The following is a 15,884-nucleotide window of genomic DNA, read 5'->3' as shown; positions in this document are numbered from 1 at the left end:
CTGGGGTTCAGACCATGGCTGCTGGGTACCTGAGTCCCTCTCAGGGTGAGCAGCCCACCTCTGTCTGCAGACACATCTTTGCTCAGCTGACAGCTGAACTTCTCCTGGGACTCGGCGCACCCCTGGCTCCAAGAGAGGCATGTCAAGAATCCCAAGCTGATGTCCTGGCACTCGGAGCTGATGATGTGCTAACGGCTGGGGACAGTTGTTTTCTGATTAAAACTTGGCCTGCGGACCCTGCCTGTTTGGCTCCTCCAGCTGTGGTGCAGACAGAGCAGCTGGGCCTGAGTGGAACAGTCAGTGTCGGGGGTGAGCGTCAGGGTGAGCTGAGGGGGTCACCAGGAAACCAGAGGCACAGAGCTCAAGGGGGTTCCGGGCTGCAGCGCTCCACCCATCTCAGTGGGTGAGATGAGACCCCAGCACTGCAGGGCTGGCGGGGCCTGACCAGGGGGGGAAGTGTCAGCCTCTGAGGCTGATCATCACAGTGTCCCAAATCCTGCCACTTGGTGGTTGTGGCCCGTGGAGGCTGGGCCCTGGGAAGGGCTACACAGTGATAAATGCTCTGGGCACCTCGCCAGGTCCCTTCTTGCTCCTGGCCCGCAGCTGCCCAAATTGCCTGCTCTTTCTGCCCCTCCAGTCCTGACAAGCCGAGGAGAAGGGACCGAGGTGTGGTAAGGCTGATGGGACCACCCAGCGCTGAGGCTGAAGTCTGGACAGTTCCATGCACCCCACCCTCTGATCTGTGTCCTCTCCTCTGACCCCATCGCCATGTCAGGCCTCCAGCCTCCCCAGGTCTCGACTCTCAGGGTCACCCTCCCCGTCCTGCATGTGCCACGAGGGCCGTCTTCCTCAAGAAGATCTCACAGCATGTCACTTCCCTGTCCTAAAGCTGCAGTGACCGGCCCCTGTCCACATTATAGAAGCCCAATTCCGAGGTCTAGTGGGGGAGGCGCTCTCTGCCTCAAATCCTCCTCAAATGCCACCTCCTCCCAGAATCCTGCTGATCCCTCCGGGACACTTTAGCAGCATCTCACCTGATTTAGGACCAGGTTACACTGCTGTCCCAGGCAGAGAAGGCTCTCAGAGCCTAGGGACCTGGTCAAAACCATCTTTGTACCCTCTCCCACCCACCCACCCACCCAACCCTGCACGGGTGCGGTTCAGCAGACCTGGTTCCTATTCAGGAAGTGTCAGCAGCCTCCTGCTTGGTGGAAAATGGCGTTTTTGCTTTGGAATTTCAATGGCAGAAAATCTAGGTTAGTAGTTTTGGTTCATTAAAAGTACTTCGCTGTGTATAAAGACGTTCATAGGAACTTTATTCCTAATGTTAAAGGGTAATGTTTTAAAAAGGTAAAATCATGACTCTTATACAAATATAAAATAAACAGATATCAAAGAGTTTACTTAACTCATTCATTAAATGAGGGAACCAGTAAGATGTTACCATCAGTTCAAAGGAGAACTCCAAGGTCAGACACATATATAGAACAGAAATATTGAAATGAACTTGGAGGCAAAACTGGTTCTTCCACTGTGGGGGAGGGTTGTCCCTGGACAAGAATTATTTGCGTTGCTGTCAATTTTCTACAATATTGCAAAAGAGCTCAAAGACAATATAAGGCCCAAAGCCCCCACAGAATCAGAATCAGATAACCTAGAAGGGTGTGTACCAAGGATGCCTATAGCTTCCCACTGGAGACTCCAGGAATCTTTTTTTGCTTAATCCAATTTTCATTCCACAAATAGCTCACAACTGGAGACAACCCAAATGTCCATCAATAGAATGGATAAACCATGGAATGGTAAATTCATACAGTGCAATACTACACAGCAACCAAAATGATATTCATTTTGCATGCCACAGATGCATGCAACAAGATGGATGAATCTCACAGAATTCATGTTGCGTGAAAGAGGGTAGACACAAAAAGATACTTGCTGTAGGCTGAATAATGCCCCCTAAAGATATCCAGTCTTTCCCTGGGACCTATAAATGTTACCTTATTTGGAAAAAGGGTCTTTGCAGATGTGATAAATTAAGGATCATGAGATGGGGGGTTATCCTGGATTATCCAGGTGGGCCCTAAACGCCATCATGAGTGTCCTTATATAAGAGTCAAAGGGGGATTTCACACAAACACAGAGAAGGCCATAGACCAAGGCAGAGATCGGAATGATGCAGCCACAAGCAGAGGAACATCAAGAAATGCAGGCAGCTGGCAGAAGGTAGAAGAGGCAAGGGATGGATCCTCCCCCAGGGCCTTCTGAGGAGACTCAGAGATGCTGACACCTAGATGTTGGACTTCCAGCCTCTAGAGCTGTGAGATGATACATTTCTTTTGGTTTAAGCCACCAAGGTTGTGGTAATTTGTTACAGCAGCCCTAGGAAATCAATACAATACAATTCCATTTATTTAAAGTTCAAAATCAGCCCACATTCATCCTGAGTTAGATGTCAGAATGTGGTTACATTTGGGGAGGATGTAGTGTTGGCAGGGGAGAGGAGGGACTTGGCAAACTGCTCAAGTTCTTTTTCTTTTTTCTTTTTTTTTTCTACCATTTTATTTGTTTTTCCTGTATCAATATCTTTAAACTATTGTAGTTTTATAATTTGTCTGGACAGCTAGAAGATGGAATCCGAATTGTACTACTACTTTCTTTCCTCCTCCTCCTTTTCCCCCTTCTCTTTCACATTTCTTGTACTCTCCCTTCTTTCTTTTCTTTTTATGTTACTTTTTAAAATTTATTCATTTTATTTACTTATTTTTGTCTGCATTGTGTCTTCGTTGCTATGGGTGGGCTTCTCATTGTGGTAGCGCACAGGCTCAGCTGCTCCACGGCATGTGGGATCTTCCCGGACCAGGGCTTGAACCCATGTCCCCTGCATTGGCAGGCGGATTCTTAACCACTGTGCCACCAGGGAAGTCCCTCAAGTTCTTTTTCTTGACCTTCACTTTTTTGTATTTCATTGAGTTGTATATTTATTTTGTGCACTTTAATATAAAAAAAGTATCTCTTGTCCTCCATGCAGTTCTTACAGGGCTGGCGTGAAGATCTAAATGATGTTGAGTCCTGTTTGAACTGTAAATGCTGAAACAGATGCAACATGAATGCCCTTCACAGTCACCAGGTGTTTACTGGGTGCTGGGCATCATGCTAAGCTCCCTTCATGCCTTATCCCACTTAATCCCCCCAACCCATAACAGCTCCCATTTTGTAGATGAAGAAACTGAAATGCAAAGACAAGTGGTTAGTAAGTGATGAAGCCCGGATTCAGACCCAGGCTGTCTGGTGATGAGGACCATGACCTAAGTCCTACACAAATGTTGAATGATTGATTATCTCCAGACTATTAAACCATCATGGCTATTCCGGTTTTAAAAAGAAAGGTACAGATCATTATGTATAGTAGACTACCATTTGTGTAAAAAAAAAAAAAAAAAGGAAGCAAAAAGAACCAATCTGCTTATTTTGGATATTTGTTTATAGTCAAAAAATATTTTTATCAAGAAACTGAATACATTTAGTTGCAGCTGGGAAGAGGAACTACAGCAATGGAGACAGGGTTGAGAAGGTGCTTTCTGAATTTTGAAGTATGTAAATATATTAGAAATTTATTCAGAAACAAAAAGAAACAATGATTATAACAAAAACCATCAGAGAATTACATCAACAACGTTATGCCAATGATTTGGAAAACATTAACAAAAGACACTTTCCTGCAAAAATATAACTCAGTAAAAATGACACAGGAAGAAAACGAAATTCTGTCTAGACTTAGGACCAATAAAGAAATGTTGGGGCTTCGCTCGTGGCGCAGTGGTTAAGAACCCGCCTGCCAATGCATGGGACACGGGTTCCAGCCCTGGTCCAGGAAGATCCCACGTGCCACGGAGCAACTAAGCCTGTGCGCTACAACTACTGAGCCTGTTCTCTAGAGCCTGCGAGCCACAACTACTGAGCCCACGTGCCACAACTACTAAAGCTCGCGCACCTAGAGCCCGTGCTCCACAAGAGAAGCCACCGCAATGAGAAGCCCACGCACTGCAATGAAGAGTAGCCCCCACTCGCCACAATTAGAGAAAGCCCGCGCGGGGCAACGAAGACCAAATGCAGACAGAAATTAATTAATTAATTAATTTAAAAAAAAAAGTTGTGCTTTTTTTTAAAACCTGCATCCTATCTCCCCCAAAATCTCCGGGGAGTACCGGGAGGGCAGGGCTTCTGTGTTTTCCCACCACTGTCTAGCTCAAGCACAGCGCCGTCCTTGGCACGCTATAGATACGTCCCTGAATGTTGGACCTCTTGGCTAAGCCGAGCATGAACGGTGGACCTCTGGGCGAAGCCGAGCCTTTGGGATGATGGAGCGTGAACACATCACTCGGCAGTGCCCAGTGCATCCTCCAGGAGCATCCGCCAGCCAGAGCTCGAGCAGGAAGCCTGACGCACGCGCACTGCCTGACTGAGGACTTTCTGTGGCCGGCCGGATGATACGGCGCCTGCGCGATCCAGAGCCGGGAGGGACGCGAGCCGAGTGGGCTGTGCTGTAGACGCCTGCGCGGCGGCGGATGTAGGCGGGGCAGGCGCCGCGCCTGCGCAGTCTTCGGCGGCCGTGTGGGACGGACAAGGGGCGGGTTGGGGGCGTGGGCCGCGAGGGAGGCTGGGCGGGCCGGGCGAACGGCGCCGCGGGGTTGGCTGCTTCCCTGAGGCCGGACTCAACGGATTCGGGCCGCGCCACCGGGCGAGCTCGCCGCCCGGCCCCAGCCCGGAGCCAGCGAGCAAGCGAGGCGGCGCCGCGCGGTAAGAGCCGGGGCCAGGTGCCCTGAGTGTGCGCGGCGGGAGCGTCCTTCTCCTCAGCGCCGCCCGCGCGGCCAGGCCCCGGCGGCCCCGCAGACCCCGGCGGCCCGCGCCTGCGCCGTCCCCTCCCGGGCCCCCCGCCCGGCGCGCGCCTGCGCCATCCCCTCGCGGGCCCCCGGGCAGCCCAAGCCGCGACCCCGGCCGGCAGGCGTCCCGGCTGCTTGGGGCCCGGCTGGTTCTGCGGCCGCGCCCACCGGTCTCCTCTCCTCGTGCCCCAGGAGAGGCTGGGGCCGCCGCCCCATAGCCCCTGGCCCCCAGTCCTTTAGTCCCCGGCCTCCATCCCCGGGCCCGAGGACGCGGCGGGCGGCCGACCCGGGCCTCCTGCGGGCTCTGCTTCCGCCGGGCCGCGCCCCCACCCGCGCGCAGCTCCGCCGGCGGGGTCAGCCCGGAGCAGGAGGAGTATCCTTTTTTCTCCAGACCTGGTTAATTGCATCAGGTTGGATGTGAATAATCTTGTGTTCTGCCGAGGAAATTCTGCCTTTCCCGCAGTGTGGTCATGTATGGCTTCAGTGGTTACGTTTAAGACATCAGAGTTCGTTTCTGGGCAGCTCCGCTGGAGATGGCTGGAAAAGAAATCAGTTTCCACTCAGTTTCGGCCCATTTACAAAACCAAGTAACTCCTGTGATCATTCAAGCGCAGAGAATCTTGATTCGTTAATGCCCTTGGTAATTCGCCGGCAAGCACGGGAGGACCCAGGGAAAATTCCCATAAATTTGCCGTCCTGTATTGATCACAGGGGGAAATGTCTGTTGTATTAAAAAAAAAAAAATCATCTTAAGCCACTGATAATGTTTTGTAAGTTTGCAACAGATGCAAGAGACTAAAAAATGTTTGCTGTCACCCCGGGGGCTGCATCTTGAGATGAAATCAGAGCCTGGGGCTTGGTAGATACCAGCAGACATCACTATAATATGGGTAGGTTATCAAATAGACACATCGATGCAGAAGGGTAAGGAGAAGTAGGGTATTGACCTAGGTAAGGTTTTTTTCTGTAAAGAGATAGCTGATCCAGTAATTTTTTCCTCTTGAAAGATGTCTCCTTTTCTCCTTTGAATGAGTGTACTCCAAGCATCTTGAGATAGCTGGAGAATGCTTTTTAATTACCTGTGCATACTCTACGTATGTAGGGATTTTCTTGACATTCATTTTCAGTAAGAAAGTGAGGGGTTCCCTGGTGGCGCAGTGGTTAAGAATCTGCCTGCCAATGCAGGGGACATGGGTTCGAGCTCTGGTCCGGGAAGATCCCACATGCCGCAGAGCAACTAAGCCCTTGTGCCACAACTACTGAGCCTGTGCTCTAGAGCCCTCGAGCCACAACTACTGAAGCCGGTGCACCTAGATCCCGTGCTCTGCAACAAGAGAAGCCACCGCAGTGAGAAGCCTGCGTACCACAACTAGAGAAAGCCCACGCGCAGCAACGAAGACCCAACACAGCCAAAAATAAATAAATAAAATAAATAAATTTTTTTTAAAAAGAAAAGAAAGTGAATATTGTGCCATAGAAAAGCTTTATCACTCTGCACCTTGTCAGCAGTCCAGATATCTAAGTGTGCAGTTCAGCATCATAGTGAGTGGGAAGTGATTATAGCAGTTTTGGTTAAGGTGAGGTTTGTATCAAAATTTCTGTTTTAAACTTGAACTTTTGGGGTTGTGTATCTGCAGTGTGTCCTCTTGAGACGGGATTTCTCTGAAGCAGAGGTTCTCTTTATAACTGACTTTATAAAGTACATCTTATATTTTAGATGACTCAGATGATAGTATTGCTTTGGTTCAAAATTATTATTAAGGATGGGTTTTCATAATACATTAAGATTTGCTGTATGACCATATACATATTTAAATCACATGGCTAACTTGTACATAGTCATTACGCAAACTCTCCACCTCAGTAGAGGAACAGTGTCAGGGTGTCAGTAGGTGAGTTAAATTCTCTTGGCTTTATGGCTTTGGGCAAGTCGGTTTTCCTTTCTGGGCTTCATTTCCCCATCTGTAAAGTGTGGGGTTTGGGGGTGGAGATGGAAAGGAGCTTGAGTTGCCAATTTTAATGTTTAATGGATCTTTGCCTACTTAGTCCTCTTCAGCCAGGGGTAGAACTGGGCCTTCTCACCAGTTCCATGACATTGTGGTCCCTTGTCAAAGACCAGGTGGTGTTGTAAAGCTGGTGAGAACCAATCTCGGAGACTCTTGGTCAGACCCCTGAAATGAACTGTTGAGTGGGCTTCAGAGTATTAAGAAAAACGAGGACAATATAAGGAGTTTTTCATAAAACTAAATTTATTCAACTAGGACTTCCCTTTCTAAAAAATGTCATTTTCTTGATATTAAAATTAAAGCATCTTCTATGACATGATGGTGATAGTAAATGGTGGTAAATGAGATTGTAATAAATGGCAACTACAGGTTGGTTTTCTTATCACAATAAGGTATTTTTAGAAATAAAGAGAACGTAGAATCTATTGTTTTGCTGTTGTTATAAGGGAGTTTAGTGAAAAAGTTCCTGGGGCTTTTGCTGCTGAGAAGATTAAAATATAGATTACTTTTTAAGAGTAAATATGAGTTACTTTGTGGTCATTTGTCCCAATCCACAGGCAACTAAGAAGGCTCTGTTGAATTTGCTTGGTATTAAAGATACTTCTGATCATCCTTTCCTACCAGATATAAAATGTCAGGATATTTTTGTGTGTGTATAAGCCTAGGCAGGGAAATTCCTCCTGGTGGTTGGAATTGTTAGTATTGAATAGACTGGCTGCTGAGGTAAAGAACCCCTGTGGGGATTCTCTGTCAGCTCCGAAACCTTTTAGTATTGTGGCCCCAGTCTTTTGCTGTGAAACACCATGACCATCAAGAAATTAGGCTTACAGATTATATTTCAGATACGCTGAGGGGAGAAGTGGCTGTCCAGCACCCTGTCCGGTTCCAAAGTGAATGTAACAGATGACCATTGTGTCTGTGAAATCTTAAAAATTTTTAAAGATTTAAAAAATCTTACTAGATTTAGATTTAGAGTTGTTGTAAATTTTCTTTTGTACTTACAAAACTACAATATATAATGTGTGTCAAGCATACGTTTTAAAAGTGTCTCAAATTAAAATTAATAATGCAATCTGTAATTCTTCAAATACTCATGTTCACATTGGGAGGACTGACTGCTCTCACCCACCTGAGTTCTCCATTTTCAAAGGATAACATGGAAACTCTGTAAAGGACATTTGTCCAGAGGAAGAGAATGCAGATCTGTTAAATGTTTTTCCTGACCTTTTTGCACATCTTCATTGTAGTTCTTGTCTTTATTTTTTGGTTAAATCCTGAGGTTTGCCCCTGCCTTTCTTTCTAAAATGTTAATCTGTTCACGGTTACTGCCCTGCTCTCTGCACAATTTAAAATCCTTCAATGGCTCCCACTATCTTTACAATCAGATCTACCAATCCTTAGCTTGGTGTCACTGGGCTCAGGCTGCCATTCTCGTCCTGCCCCCACCTCCTTTTACGTGCTTTGTTGAGCTCTTGGTCCTTGGAGCTCTCTCCAGTCTCCTCTGCTGAAAAGCTTTTCTCTCACTTCATCCTTCAAAACTCAGCTCAGATAGGACCTGGCCTGAAAGGCATCCCTTATCCTGTCTCCTGCAGGCTTGTCCAGCACCCTGTCCAGTTAGGATTTGGCTCCCTGGTTTTGTCTGCTCTTCTCCACCAGCTGGGACACCGCAGTGCAGAGCGGGGTGCGTGTCGTTGCATCTGCTGGGTGAGTAGTTTGTCAGGCATGGGTCCTGAGGAAGTGGGTCACTTAGTCCCTGCCCCTGAGGAGCTTTTCACTCCAGGTCCACTTGGCCTTGCCACCCCTGAGACACCTCCCAGCCATGCACACCAACTTGCAAAGTCCATATAATTGTGTCTTAGTGTCTAATTAAAATCTAATTTCTTGACGGAGGAGACTCTGTCTGTGATGTCTATTATATCACCTTTGTTCCGGGCTCTGGAAGGAATGTGCATTTGTTTCATGTTGTTTCCCTTTTTCCCCTTGTATACCTTCCATCTTGGTGGTGGTGGTTTTTGTTGTTGTTGTTTTTGGATGGTAAAGTTTTAAGAGATGAAGATATTAAATTTCAAGTTCGTCTCTTGTGCATATAGCCCAGGGAAAACAGAAATGTTAAAGGGGAAAAATACTTTGTCTCTTGAAAAAAAAAAAGCCCCGTATTACACTTCTTTTCAAAAGAACTGAGTTTGTACAAAAGGAAAAAAAAAAAAGACCCTGATTAAGCTTGGGAAAGAGGCAAAGAAACTGATGGCAGTGTTAGGACTTGTCAAGAAATACTTGTTAAAAATGAAAGTTGTCCCTTTCTTCCTCTCTCACTTCTCATGTTCTTGGGGAAAGTCCCAACTCAGCCATTTTCCAGGGGCACCTCGTCCCCTGGGAAGTCCTGAAGCAGTTTGTTGGGGCTGCTTTTTTCCAGAACAGTCACAACTGGACACTTTCTTCCGAGAGATGCCCCTGTCCTCCCATGTAGGAGACGCCAGTGTCCTGAGTCCCGCTCCCTTCTTTCCCTGGAAGCGTCTCCTGGTCATAGTTTGTTCTACCCCACCAGGCCCAAGAGTTCTTGAGCAGGAGCTATTGAGTCTTCTCCTTGCACATTTTAAACCTTGGTGGGTTTGGGTCAGTCTCCCCCAGCCTCCCGCCCCAACCCCCCAGCCCTGGCCTGGTGGCTTGCTGGACCTTAGTTCCCTGACCAGGGATTGAACCCAGGCTCCAGCAGTGAAAGCACCGAGTCCTAACCACTGGACTGCCAGGGAAGTCCCTGGTTAGGGTCAGTCTTAAATCTTCTGTCCCGTGTTCTTGCCCTTTTCCCTTTCTGGCTTCTGCATTTCTGCAAACTCCGTCACATCATTACACTTAGTCCAGTGTGCTTTCTCTGCCCTGTTACAAATTACCTGCTGGATTTTTAAACCCTAGTTCCCTCATTTTTATTCTTTTTTTTTTTTTTTTTTGGCCGAGCCGCAAGGCTTGCAGGATCTTAGTTCCCTGGCCAGGGATTGAACCCTGGGCCCTCTGCAGTGAAAGCACTGAGTCCTAACCACTGGACTGCCAGGGAAGTCCCCCTCATTTTTATTCCTCAAGCTTACCTCATTGCGTACTTACTCAACTTTGCCCGGCCCCTGCCACTCAAGGCCACCAGCCTTGGATTTTTTAGTCTTTTTTTGTTTATCTCTTCCTTCTTGCCTCAACACTTGTCTCCTCTCCCCACCTCACTCTCCCCTCCCCCGAACTCCACCACCAGGAATGTCAACCTTTCATACCACTCTTCATCGTTCATGTATTCATTTGAATACAAGAATCATGTATGCATATATTCATTCATGTATTCATTTGCAAAGATGTATGGTTTTTAAAAATAACAGCTTTATTGAGGTATAATTCATATACCATAAAGTTCATCCTTTTTGTTGTTTTCCAACTTAAATGAGTCAAATTTATTTATTTGTTTATTTAAATTTTTATTGGAGTATAGTTTTTTTTTTAATTTATTTTTGGCTGCATCCAGTCTTAGTTGTGGCATGTGGGATCTTTAGTTGCGGCGTGCGGGCTTCTCTCTAGTTGTGGTGCATGGGCTTCTCTCTAGTTGTGGCGCGTGGGCTCAGTAGTTGGCGGCGTGCAGGCTCAGTTGCCCTGAGGCTTGTGAGATCTTAGTTCCCCAACCAGGGATGGAACCCGTGTCCCCTGCATTGGAAGATGGATTCTTAACCACTGGACCACCTGGGAAGTCCCTAGAGTACAGTTGATTTACAATGTTGTGTTAGTTTCAGGTGTACAGCAAAGTGAATCAGCTATATATACACATATATCCACTCCTTTTCAGATTCCCCTCCCACATAGGCTATTACAGAGTACTGAGTAGAATTCCCTGTGCTATACAGTAGGTCCTTATTAGTTATCTATCAATGTTTTATACATAGTAGTGTGTATATGTCAAACCCAATCTTCCAATTTATCTCTCCCCCCTGACCCTCTAGTAACCATAAGTTTGTTTTCTACATCTGTAACTCTATTTCTGTTTTGTAGATAAGTTCATTTTGTTCCCTTTTTTTAGATTCCACATATAAGCAATATCATATAATATTTGTCTTTCTCTGTCTGACTTACTTCTCTCAGTATGACAGTCTCTAGGTCCATCCATGTTGCTGCAGATGGAATGATTTTGTTCTTTTTTATGGCTGAGTAATATTCCATTGTATATATGTACTACATCTTCTTTATCCATTCCTGTGTTGATCGACATTTAGGTTGCCATGCTTTTTGAATTGCACACCTCAGTGGTTTTTAGTACATTCGCAGAGTTGTGCATTGAGCACCACTCTCTAATTCCAGAACATTTTCATCACCTCAGGAAGAAACCTTGTACCCAGCAACAGTCACTCCCCATTCTCCACTCCCCCAAGCCCCTGGCAATCACTAATCTACTTTCTCTGGACTTGTCTGTTCTGGATGTAAATGGAATCAGACAATATGTGGCCTTTTGTGTGGTTTTTTTCATTTAGCATAATGTTTCTAAGGGTTATCCGTGTTGTAGCATTCATTAGTACTTCATTCCTTTTATGGCTAAATAATAGTCCATATTTTGTTATCTATTCATTAGTTGATGGACATTTAGTTTATTCCACTTTTCTTTTCTTTTTTTTTTTAATTTTTTGGCCACACAGCATGTGGGATTTTAGTTCCCCAACCAGGGACTGAACCCGCACCCCTGCATTGGAAGTACAGCGTCTTAACCACTGGACCACCAGGGAAGTCCCTAGTTTATTCCACTTTTGGATATTATGAATAATGCTGCTGTGAACATTCATGTACAAGTTTTTGTGTGGACAGATGTTTTCTGTTCTCTTAGGTGTATACGTAGAAGTGGAATCACTGGGTCATATGGTAGCAATGTTAAACTTTTTGAGGAACCACCAACTGTTTTTCAAAGCTGCTCCATCTTACAGTCCCTCCAGCAGTGTGTCAGGTTCTAAGTTCTCCACTTCCTGATCAATGTATGGGTTTTCAGGGCATACTTTTTAAAACATGGGATATTTTTGGCACTTCTGCTTTTTGTTTTCCTCACTTAATACTTCTGGAAAGTCCATTAAATCAGCTGGTATCATTCTGACTCATTGTGATTAATGGCTTCATAGTAATATTCCATAGTATAAATATACTGTTTATTCATTCAATTCAGCAGATAATAAAAGGCTATGATGGACCAGGCACTGTTCTAGGCTCTGAGGCAACAGCATGAACAAAACAGACAAAACGCCCTGCACCCTTAGAGTTTACTGTCTAATAGGGGCAGGGGTGGAAAGTCAGGAAATAAACAAGTAGCATAGCCTAGGGTTTTACCATTGCAGTTTGAGTCTGTGGGGGCTTTCTGAGTAGTGTATATGAAGTACCAAAGGCTAGATTGCCCTAAATGTTGTTACAAGTTACTTTAAGTCAGTATTAGTATTAATAATCTTGCAGGAGAAAGTAGAAACATTTTCATAAAATAAAAAAAAGGAAAAAAAAAAAAGACCCAATTGGTTAATGTGGATATGGAGTTCTAGGAGATCCACATATGAGTCCTTGGTAGCAAAGTTTGCACATTTATAAATTGTATCCAAATCCTCTTATTCTGTTGACAAGTAATAGACATCGTTCCCCCAAAACCAGGTGAGATATATGTGCTGGAGGTTTCTGATGGATGCAGTTGAGAGTACTTTTGGGGGACATGGCAAAACTTCTGGGCCCAGTCAAGACTCTTGTTTTCTTCCTGAACTTTTCTGTGTTTGTTATATTGCCCTATGAATTATTGAGATTGTCCCTCCAGTAAAGCCTACTTTAAATTATTCATGGTGATGCTTAGGGAAAATAATCTGGGTCATCTAGTGTGGTTAGGCCTGGAGGGAATTCCCTCCCAATAAGGGCAGATTTATATTGATATGCAGCCTAGTTTGGCCTGCACTAACCCTTCTATGTTGGCCCTAGTGGTAATGCAGTTAAAATAAGAATTTCGGTTCTGATTTTGTTTTTTTATATTTGACTTTGAAATGAAGTTAGAAATGCACATTTTAGACACACGGTTATTCACCCTTCATGTTACCCATCCAGGTCAAAGTCTTGCTCATCCAGACCAGCTCCATCATGATGGAATGCTAGTCATCTATTAATAATCAGAATGTCACTCTAATGAATGAAACATTATTTTGCAGAAAACTTTTTTGGGCAATTCAGTTACTAATGTTCGTTTATAAAAATTCAGAACAAAACACAACCTGCAAGTTTATATTAAAGTAATATTTCTGAAGGTCTAGTGTAGAATATAAATGCCAACCAGCATACTGTCTAGCAGTACAGGGATCTTAGTCACCTCCTCTCCTGCCTTTGCTTCTCGCTGTCCTCCCCCACCACACATGTGCTTAGTTGGGTTGGGTTCCAAAACTTTATTTATAAAACTAATTTAATTCATAAGGTTTATGAGGTTTAGGTTATTAGTACTGTGGAATCTAATGAGCATCCATGGCAGCATGGCTGAAAAAGCATACATTTCATGTGTACCTTTCATTAAATATGGTCCTCTCACCATACAGCTTAAGGTAGTTATTTTCCTTAATTTTATAAATGAGGAAACGAGGTTAAGAATACAGAGTTAACCAGGGGCCAAGCTTGGACTTGAGCCCAGTTTTCTGACTAAAAGTCCTATGTTCTTTTCGCTGTAATATGCTGCCTTTCAACTGGAATGCATTTGCCATATGGTTGAAGGAACGACAGTGCCATTTAGCCTGGAGAATAGAAGACTATGTAGGGCATTGTTTCTCTTATAATTGAAATATTTGAAGAGCTTTCACATGGAAAGAGGGCTGGACTTATTTTGTGCTGCTCTGGCAGGTTCCCTAGTAAATGGTAGTTATAGTTGCACTGACATTTGGCTCCACGTATGAAAAACTGCCCAAGAATTGCAACTAGTGACAAAGGCTGTGGGGGTGTCATAGGACGATGGCTGGGGGACTGACCTTGATGCCTGCCTGGTCTTACTGAGGTCCTCTTCTTTGCCTCCTCCTACACCCTTTCTTGCCTGAGCGCTTGGCTGGGCCCCCTCTCTTCTCTTCCTAATTTCATTCCTCTTCTCCCTTAAGCCACTCAGAGGCAAGTTTTAAATATGGGATGGTCACTTGATAGTAGTTAATGATGATTTTGTTTGATTGGTTCGTTTTTCTCACATATGCAGTATACACATTATTTTAAATAAAGTGACAGTGAAGTATGAATTTGGAATTTATAATTTTTTCCAATACTAATTTCTGTAGTGATTTTTTTTAAGCGGGAAATAAAAATTGAAGAGTATATCCTGTAGGCTAAGGGGGGCATTTATTATGCAAATATGAGAGTCTCTGCTGAAACGCTAACGCAGTGTTTACTTTCTCACCCAAGGTTCATTATCCTCAGGGATAACTACCCAAGGTTCCTATGCTGTTTCATTCCTCGTCACATGTGATTGCATAGGTGCTGCACCTTGTCCGGCCAGGGAGTCCTGCAGGTGGGGAGAGGGTGGTCAGCAGCAGCAGGGTCTGTATTGACGCCAGAGAGTGACTTCTGCGAAGGGTTCTCAGTCTCTGAACATCTTTGCAGGTGAAGCTTCAGAGCATAGTGAGGTCAAGAGGAAGAATGACCTGTTACCTCTCAAACAGCTGATTAATTTTTTCATAGCAGTTACTGGTTTCTTTGTCTCTTGTCTACATACTTTTTTTTTTTTTTTTTAATTGTCAGGATACTGGAGCTTAGATATATGTGCCATGCTGCATCAGAAGCAAGCTTGGGACATTTCAGGTGATGGGGGTGGCTGGTGGCTGCCCTGAGAAAGAGATTCCCTCAGGAAACAGGCAAGTGAGAAAGTGAGCCCAGCAAATTCCCCCGTGTAAGTTCAATGTGATGCTCTTTAAATAACAGTTGACGTTGCACCACTGTTACCTGGAGCCCTGAGAGCTGAAGCGTTGTGACTGTTCAAGTATCTAGCTAACCGAAGTTAGTGCAGGAGCCGAACATTCAGCTGGTGTCTGATGACGAGCAGTCCTCCCGGCCCTGCTTGAGTGCCTTCGGCGAGGGGAGGACCCAACCAGTTTTAAGGCCGCTCGGTTGGTGTAGGGACATCGCTGATTATTAGTTGCCTTGGAATCTGTCGCTTGATAACTTTCACTCTCTAGTCCTATTCCTGCCTTCTGGACCTTTTGAAGTTTGAAAACGACTATTTTCACTTACCGAGTTGAAAGTCTCACTTACTTGAGTTTTCAGAGCTCTCTGGACTGAAGACAGGCTGGTTATTAGATTTTCTCCTCACAGTGTGGTTCTAGAACTGCACACAGTACCCTACCAGCTCCTCTGAGGAGGACAGTCTACCTGGGACTCCTGTCTTCCTGGATCCAGACAGTGTAAATCAGATGATTTATTTCAGCTCAGGACTGTATTGTTGCCCTTGGAAGAGCCCTGCTGTGCTGTGGGGACACTTTAAGCCCAAATTCCCTCTTCTGCTACAGAAGCAAGTCTTCCAGAGTCTGTCTTTCAGAGTTTTCCTCTTCCCGGGAACTTGTGGACAATAGGATCAGATTCTAACCTTTGACAGCACCTGCACCCTTCCAAAATCTGCTGCTCACACACACGAACAAAAGATAAATATGTGAGGTGACGTATTAATTAACTAGGTGGTGGGAATCCTTTTACAATGTATATGTACATCAGTCGCCATGATGTACATTTTAAATGTGTTACAGTTTTATTTATCAATTATATCTCGGTAAAGTTGAAAAAAATTTGAGGCGAAAGCATCTTGCCTTCAAAAGGTCAGGGTTTCCTATCTGAGACTAGTCACAGAGAATGCATTCCAGGTTTCTTATTTCTTATTTGTTCCCAGATGGTGTGCAAGGAGGTAGTGATCCCTGGGGTTAGGCCACCTTATGTAGCGTGGCAGCTTGAGGGGGTGAGGACACCCGATGAGCTGAGGTTCCAGCTTCATAGGGACCTTCCTTCTTAGGCT

The 15,884-nt window shown here is 45.1% G+C and overlaps 1 protein-coding gene across 5 annotated transcripts in view; it reads left to right on the top strand.

Moving 5' to 3' along the window:
• Nucleotides 1-4,667: 4,667 nt before the first annotated feature.
• Nucleotides 4,668-15,884, top strand: part of SPECC1L (sperm antigen with calponin homology and coiled-coil domains 1 like) — a 121,257-nt gene continuing 110,040 nt past the window's right edge. For 2 of the 5 annotated variants that reach the window (XM_082354147.1, XM_082354148.1), the window contains exons 1-2: nt 4,679-4,800; nt 8,482-8,593. The gene's annotated coding sequence lies outside the window, so the exon portion shown is untranslated. Of the gene's footprint in view, nt 4,801-8,481; nt 8,594-15,884 lie in introns of all 5 variants that reach the window. The other 3 variants (XM_082354151.1, XM_082354146.1, XM_082354149.1) reach the window with 2 other exon arrangements.

Source organism: Balaenoptera borealis (assembly GCF_965194805.1).
Source record: "Balaenoptera borealis genome assembly, chromosome: 14".
Classification (NCBI taxonomy): Eukaryota; Metazoa; Chordata; class Mammalia; order Artiodactyla; family Balaenopteridae; genus Balaenoptera; species Balaenoptera borealis.
The sequence above is the reverse complement of the archived record's forward strand: the minus strand, read 5'-3'. Positions and strand labels throughout refer to the sequence as shown.